General features: G+C 47.0%; 1 long non-coding RNA gene across 1 annotated transcript in view; it reads left to right on the forward strand.

Annotated features, from left to right (window-relative positions):
• LOC131380782 (uncharacterized) overlaps positions 1 to 6,273 on the forward strand; it is a 34,705-nt gene extending 28,432 nt beyond the window's left edge. Inside the window, exons 2-3 of the long non-coding RNA XR_009208974.1 lie at positions 29 to 91; positions 6,059 to 6,273. This is a non-coding gene — a long non-coding RNA (uncharacterized LOC131380782). The remainder of the gene's footprint in view (positions 1 to 28; positions 92 to 6,058) is intronic.
• Positions 6,274 to 7,918: the final 1,645 nt, after the last annotated feature.

Raw genomic sequence — 7,918 nt, forward strand, 5'->3', positions numbered from 1 at the left:
TGTTTGTCTTTCAATTCTCAACACCCAGGACATGGAATGTATGCCCTGCAGGCTGGTCTCTTTCCTGAGAGCTGAGATGTCCTGTCCTAAGGTACACAAAATAGTCTTCTAAACCTCAGCCATTTTAATAGACAGAGCCATGAGGTCTTGCTCATGTGAAAGCCACTGAAATCTTTTGGAAACACAATAATTGTTTTTTTTTTTTGCTTGTGATAATTTATGTATGTTCAACGTATTTAAATACAGTTTAATATGCTGCATCTTATAAAAATCACCGTTGAGAAAGTTTCTCTCTAATGTCATTTTTGTAAGCTCCAAGAAAGGGTTTTTGAGCAAAATACCAATTTTACAATTACTCCGTTGAATCCTAATTTAAGAAAAGAATCATTTATTCATTATGTGAGGTGGAATGAATTTTCCAGGAGAGACTAAGATTGACAGTAATGAAGTACGAGCTTCACAGAAGAAGCGGTAGTGGGAGTTTTGAAATTCTGGGACCAGCGCCAGGCCCACCACAGGTATGGACACCTGGCTGGTCCTGAGGGCCCCCACAGGAGTGGGGCATATCAGGTTAGATGCCTCTGAAGACAATAGGGATGGATTCAATAAGTGTTTCCGACACTTGGTAGAATCCAATGGACCAATGAATCCTGCCACCTGCTGGCTGGCCCTTGAGGGCAAGGACACTCTTCCTCCACTCACTAGTATCTCTCCAGCACAAGCTGACTTCACTATCCTCCCATTCCTGCTGTCTTTGACCTCTGGTCATCTTCTATTCCTATGTTATACAGAGCTTGCTTTTCTCTGAGCACATCCTTTTTACTCCTCTCCCTTCTAAATTGCTGTATGGAAGCCATGTTTCTTGATAAAGAAACCAGCTTAAATACACCTTATATCTTCAACGTCCATGCTATAGTGAATGCTGTGGTCTTGGCGATACACTTTAGGAAGAAACTTTCCCTGCAACCCTCAAGGGTGACATGTCAGGATCAGGAGTTTGTGTCTTCTTTGTATCCCAAGCCTTTTGAGAACTATTTCTACTTCTGCCTCTGCACCTTTTAGATTAGCACCATCTGGCTCTGTTACCCTCTACTTCTTGTGATCCCCAGCATTTACCAATCTCCTGGGCACTTTTGCCATTCACCAGGAATCATGAGAACTGGGTCAACATCCTCCTCTACCACCAAATATTGTCATTATGAAGGGTGAACTCAGCTTTAACAAGGATGATCTGTAGCCCATCACTGTTGTGTTACAGATAACTGATCCACTTGCCCATCTCAGTGACCTCACCCTACTTTAGTCAGCCAGCCAGGTGCTGGACCATCTGCACCCCTAGGTGCACCATACCTTCTCCCTAAAACTACAACTCTCTCAAATCTTAAATGCTAGGACCATCTCATTCTCAGGTCCAATGTCTTATCCTAGCTTTCTTAAAGATTTCCTCATTTTTGTACATTTACTTCTATTTTTCTGAGACTTCTGGGTCTTGGATGCCGACATGGTTTGTATTCCCACCGAAATTTTGACCTGTCATCCCAAGGTGTCAAGGGAGGGACCTGGAGGGAGGTACTTGGATCATGTGGGAGGTTTCTCCCATGCTGTTCTCATGATAGTGAGGGAGCTCTCACAAGATCTGATGGTTTTATAAGGGGCTCTTCCCCCCTTCACTTGCTTGCTCTCTCTCTTGCTGCTTTGTGAAGAATGTGCCTTTCTTCCCCTTCACCTTCTGCCATGATTGTAAGTTTCCTGAGGCCTCCCCAGCCATATGGAACTGTGAGTCGATTAAGCCTCTTGTATTAGTCTGTTCTCACGTTGCTATAAGGACATACCTGAGACTGGGAAATTTATAAAGGAAAGAGGTTTAATTGACTCACAGTTCTGCAGGGCTTGGGGGGCCTCGGGAAACTTACAATCATGGCAGAAGGGGAAGCAAACATGTCCTTCCTCACATGGTGACAGCAAGGAGAAGTACAGAGTGAAGAGACTGAAGATGGTTATAAAACCATCAGATGTCATGAGAACTCACTCACTATCACAAGAACAGCATGGAGGTAACTGCCCCCATGATTCAATTACCTCCCATTGGATCCCTCTCATGACATGTGGGGATTATGGGAACTACAGTTCAAGATGAGATTTGGGGAGAAACACAGCCAAACCCTATCACCTCTTTCCTTTATAAATTACCCAGTCTTGGGTATTTCTTTATAGCAGTGTGAAAACGAACTAATACAGATGCCAATACTATTTTCCTTCTTAGCAGTGCCTTCTCCCTTTGTTTCTCCATCTCATCTCCATGGTCTTTTGTTTCAACCATTCTCATGCCACTGAGTCTCCTCTATGACACTCCTCCTTTGCTTGTTTATGCCTCACCCAGGCAAATTCTTATTCCTGAAGCAATCTCTTCGTTCCCCGCCTCTATTTTCACTCTGAGTTGGCAAGGACCGCTGGAGAAACATCACGCAAACTTTGCAAAGTTTGCAAACTGGAGGCACCACAAACACAAGTTCTTTAGGTGCTGATGAGTCTTCTGCACTGATGATCACTCCTGCAAGATTTCTCTCCAGGACAGTAAATCCTCTGAGTGGTTATTCCAAAACTCCTCAATGGTTTTCCGGTCCCTTACTGCCACCTCCCTCCTTCACCCTTCTCCTTCTCTCCCTTCTCAGTGGAAAGCCGTAGCCTGTCCCCATGTTGGAAGTAGGTCTCCTACTCCCACCTCCCTCCCTCATCCTCCTCCTTCTCTCCCTTCTCAGCAGAAAGCCCGTACCCTAGTGTTGGAGGTAGGGCCTCTCAATTTCCCTCTGCTCCAGTCTTCCCATTCCTGCCCCCTGAGCACCATGGCTGGGTGGATTTATTCCTTCATACACACACACACACACACACACACACACTACCCAGGCTGGAGTGCAGTGGCGCCATCTCAGCTCACTGCAAAATCTACCACCTGGGTTCAAGCGATTGTTCTGCCTCAGCCTCTCAAGTAGCTGGGATTACAGGAATGCACCACCGCACACAGTTGATTTTTGTATTTTTAGTAGAAACGAAGTTTCACCATGTTGCCCAGGCTGGTCTTGAACTCCCATCCTCAGATGAGCCACCCGTCTGGGCCTCCCAAAGTGCTGGGATTACAGGTGTGAGCCACTGTGCCCAGCTCTCTTCTAGATTTTATCATCTCCCACTTTTTCTCTCTCTTTGCTTATTCCTTCCAACAATTAAGCATACTTAAACATCTCCCACCTTTATGAAGAAAGAGATCTCCTACAGACCTGAGGACCTTTTGGCCCTCACAACCAGCAAGTTTCTGAAGAGTTATCATCTCTTGCTGGACCCACTTCTCATAGCTCCATTCCCTCTTTAATATACTACCGTTTGACTTTGGAGCCCTCCATCTCTCACCAAGATTGTTTAAATGCTTGCAGACAGATAACACTTTTCAATTTTTAGCTAACCTCTTTTATTTTTCTGCAAACATGAGGGCATAACTACCTCTTGAAAATTTGACTTATGAGACACCACAGCCTCCCTGGCTTCTTTCTTTGCTGCCTTTCTGGCCATTCCTTTTTGGGCTCCTTCGGAGACTTACTTCTCATGATCTCCTCTCTCTCTCTCTCTCTCTCTCTCTTTCTCTCTCTCTCTCGATACAATATGTCATTTCCTTGGGATTTTATTGTATTTTTTCTCTTTACTCTGCATACTCTGTTGGCAAGCTTGGCCTCTCCTTTTGGGCTCCAAATATGACTTTAAGCCTAAACTTTCTGGGCATCTACTCTTGGATATCTCATGAGTATCTCCAAAGTGAACCTGCCATCTCTCTCCCCATCTTCAATGGACTTTGGTTCTTTTCTAGGGATGAATGACAAGAGGTCATCCTGGGTTTCTTCCTCTCCAATACAGCCATTGTCTAATCAATCACCAAATTATATTGATTTCCCCCATCTGTCCATTCTTGCCGTTCCCACTGCCATGACCCTGATCCACCACCACTACTTTCTCTCATTTGATTAATAAAACAGCTTCCATCTTGCCAGCCTTCACTATACCCAACATATTCCACACTGCAGCCAGCATCTTTTTCTCAATGCAATTTTATTTATTTATTTTGAAATAGAGTATTGCTCTGTTGCCCAGGCTGGAGTGCAGTAGTGCAATCATGGCTCACTACAGGCTTGACCTCCTAGGCTCAAGCAATTCTCCCACCTCAGCCTTCTGAGTAGCTAGGACTACAAGTGTGCCCCACCATACCTGGACAATTTTTTAAATTTTTTGTAAAGACAGGGTCTCGCTATGTTGCCCAGGCTGGTCTTGAACTCCTGGGCTCAAGTGAAATTTGACCTTGTTGTTTGCATGCTGAGACACTGCTGCAGACTGCTGTCATCCTTGACACAGTTTACAAGGACCTTTATGATGAGACATCAGCCTAGGGTGGGTCCTCATTTGCCCACCCACATCACAGGTTCTAATCCAGAAACACTGAATTCATTCAGTTTCCTGAAGTTCTGATTTTTCTCTTCTCTCTAGGCCTTTGTCCATAGTATTTTCTCTACCTAGAACACCACTGTCTACCCATTTACTCCTCAGGTTGAAGCTTCACTGTTGCTTCCTCTGTGGAGACCTCCCTAATGTCTGTACCCACCTCCCAATCTCCCAACCCAGAGATTGGGGCCTGGGTTTCTGTTACTAGTATGACAGCCAGATGTGGCAGCTCACATCACGTGGCCTTGATGACATGTCTGTGCCACATCAGGCCCCACTCCGAGAAGACAGTACTCTGTGTTGGGGTAGAAGCTCCGTTGTGTTCATTGCTGGAGCCCTGCCAAGCACCACGCCTTGCCCAAATAGTTTCTCTGGAGGTGTCAGTCGAGTTGGTCAGATGCCTTAGTCATCCGTATCCACAGGGACAGACCTGAAGGTGCCTTTTCATATCCTTGCCTGCAAGTCAGTGTGTGTCTTAGACTCTAAAGTTTGGAATTAAATTTATTATCTACATACCTTTTGGATTTTATCTAATTTTCTAAGACAGCTGGGTCAATGAAAGTATCTCTATATCCCCAAATAAAAACTTACACACACTTAGATTCTGCACGAATCTAAGTAGCTGGTGATTTCAATCTCCTAGCAGATGCTTGGCCCTGCAATAGGCCCAGCTGGGCTGTGCCCTAGGGCTACCGCCCATCGCACATGTTGGAACCCACCCCTGGTATTCTGGAGAAGCCCTCTCAGCTAGAATTATTTTCAGTTCAGCAGTTCCTGAAACCCTAGAGCCTGTAGAGGGAAAAACAGAAATGATTTCCAGTCCAGGGCAAAGTGAGGCTGGATGGAAAAAGAGAGAAAGTCAGTTGTTGGACGGCATCAAAAGTCAGCCTGTTCTATTAGGCAAAAATAAACAGAGGCACGCAGAAACCAAACAAAACAAAAATGTTCATTAGCTGCGCCAACCCAGGCCACCCACTTCGTCGAACTGACCACATCACTTCAAGATTCCCTACACACGGCCCCACCCTTCCCTGCTCTCCCCAGGGGTAGACAAGGCATCAGAGTGGAAAGGAAGAGACCAGCTCAAACCAGAATAACCCCCATCCCCCACTTCCAAAGCTGCCCAGAGATGGGCTTTGGCAGCAAATCCAACAAGACGTCAGTCGTGGGGGAGTTCCCTGCCTGGCTGCCTCGGTTTCTCCTTGATAGCACAGACTCATTGTTATCCGTTTACGGAAATGAGCCTAAAACAGGGGTCAGAACAGATCAGTATCTGTGGGGAAGGGCAGCATTCTTTGGAGAGGCGTATTCAGGATTCATTATCTCTTTATAATTAAAAACAAACTATTTTTTCCCATTAAACTTTACAGAAAGTTAAGTCCAATTAAAGCATCTGGCCTCCTTAGGGAGTGCAGAGATAGCATCCTCATTAGCTCCTGCAGCGACTCTTGGGGTTGGGGGAGGAAAGGCATGGAGATTTCACTTTATTCGTTTGTTCACTGAGTTTTTTCCTCACTCCACCAGCATGTGAAGGTGGGGACCTGCACATTTTGCTCACCACTGTATTCTCAACTCCTAGAACAGAGCCTGGCACGTGTCGGACAACTGTGGAGGGAACTGATGAGTGAAAGAGAGAATGGAGAAATGAATGAATCAGCATAAGCCCCACAGGGACGAAGACTATAACTGGAGCACCCTTTCATCCCCACTGCTGGACACAGGGTGGGGAACACTAAATGTGCGCTATGCATTGTTTATCGAACCAGGCTCTATATCAAAAAAACAAAACAAAACAAAACAAAAAAAAACAGGAAGCTTTTCTGGATCAAGGCTAGCATTTTACAGTTGAGATACAGAGGCCCAGGGAAGAAGGGAGATTTAAGATTTGCTTGTAGCAAATCTGAGCTGGTCGGCTGCGAGGCTCTGGCCAAGGTGGGGTTGTTGAGCCCCAGGTAAAAGCCCCACCCAGCCCCTCTTCTTGCTGTCTGCAGCAGGGCAGCCACACTCTGTGCTCAGCAGGGGGTCTTATCTAGAGTTCGAGTCCCAAGACCAGATCTTCGGGGCCTCCTAATAGAAGGGCAGAGATCTTTCCTCATGAATACGCTGGGCCCTTGTGGCTCACTTGACTCTCAGCAGCCGCCACAGATCCATTCTCCTCTCTGGCCCCAAGAGCTCACCTGCTTGCAGGTTTCTGGATATGGCTAAAATGAAGCCAGGACAGGTGTCAGGTGAAGGGCCAAGGTCTAGGCTTAAGGGGTGCTGCTTTGCCCAGAGAGGCCCAGATGAGCCAGCCTCAATTTGTAGCACTTGGAAGAGCCCCCACAGCTTTTGGCGACTCAGGACAATAAGTGAACTCCCAGGAAAGTCACTCTCCTTCCAGGCCCAGCCCAAATGCTACCTCCTCCGGAAGGCTTTGCTGCCTCCAGTGCTGGGGTGCTGTACCCCTGCTTGGTGGCAGTCCCCTCCTCTGGGTCTCCAGTCACTTCTCAGTGGCCTCCCTCAGCTTGTTCATCTGTCTCTGCATAGGACTGTGTGCGTCAACACCAGGACAATGTTTCTGGTCTTCTTTGAAACTTCTGTGTCCAGCACAGTGCCTGAATCCTAGCAGGTACTCAGGAAATACTTCTGACAAGTAGACAAGGCTTCTCTGCATCTTTAGGACCAGAGAAGCCAAAAGAAACTGAAAAGATGCTCCATAAGAGGCTCAGGGGTTACAGGGGGAAAGGTTGTGAAGGAAAAAGACCCAGCCCTGGCCAACAAGCTGAGATCTCTGGCCATCCTGTTGCCTTTCTGGGCCTCAGGGCCATGAGGCTGCCGGATGCAGTGGGACTGACCCCTGATGTCCACCCTGGCACTGTCAGATCACATGATCCGTATTAGATAAAAAGAGCAGATATACACCTTTGTTTAAGATGCCACATGCCTGATCAAAGTAAAGGCTGTTTACTCAACCACTTCTTAAACTCAAGAATAGCAGATTTGCTCATCTGAACCCAAGCTGCAGACAGCACTGGAGAGCAGAACTCATGCCCGAGGGCTTTCCCTGGAGCAAAGTCAGGGCTGGAATGGTCACGAGGATGGCTTGGGAGGTGGAAGGAGGCAGCAGTGCCTGTCCTCAGTGTCTGTGTGTGCTTCTTCTCACCTCTCTTCCCTTCCCCCGTCTCTCCTCTCTTTGCAGGCCATTTGTGGGGCACATAGGCTGGGTTTCCTGGGAAGTAGACTCTTGGGAAGGAGATTAGTGTGCAGGAGTTTGCTAATGAGTGCTCCTGAGATCCCATCTATGGCAAGGAAGGAAAAGGAAGGAAACAGGATTGAGCAGAGGCGGAAGTCAGGCTGCCGTGAAGTCTTGGCTGAACACTGCAGCCAGTCCTGCAGAGGGTCCTGAAGATGGGATGAGCCTTCAGAGCTGCCCAGCTCAAGGGAGAGACTGCTGACTGGG

This window comes from Hylobates moloch, unplaced genomic scaffold (genome assembly GCF_009828535.3).
Source record: "Hylobates moloch isolate HMO894 unplaced genomic scaffold, HMol_V3 SCAFFOLD_12, whole genome shotgun sequence".
NCBI lineage: Eukaryota > Metazoa > Chordata > Mammalia > Primates > Hylobatidae > Hylobates > Hylobates moloch.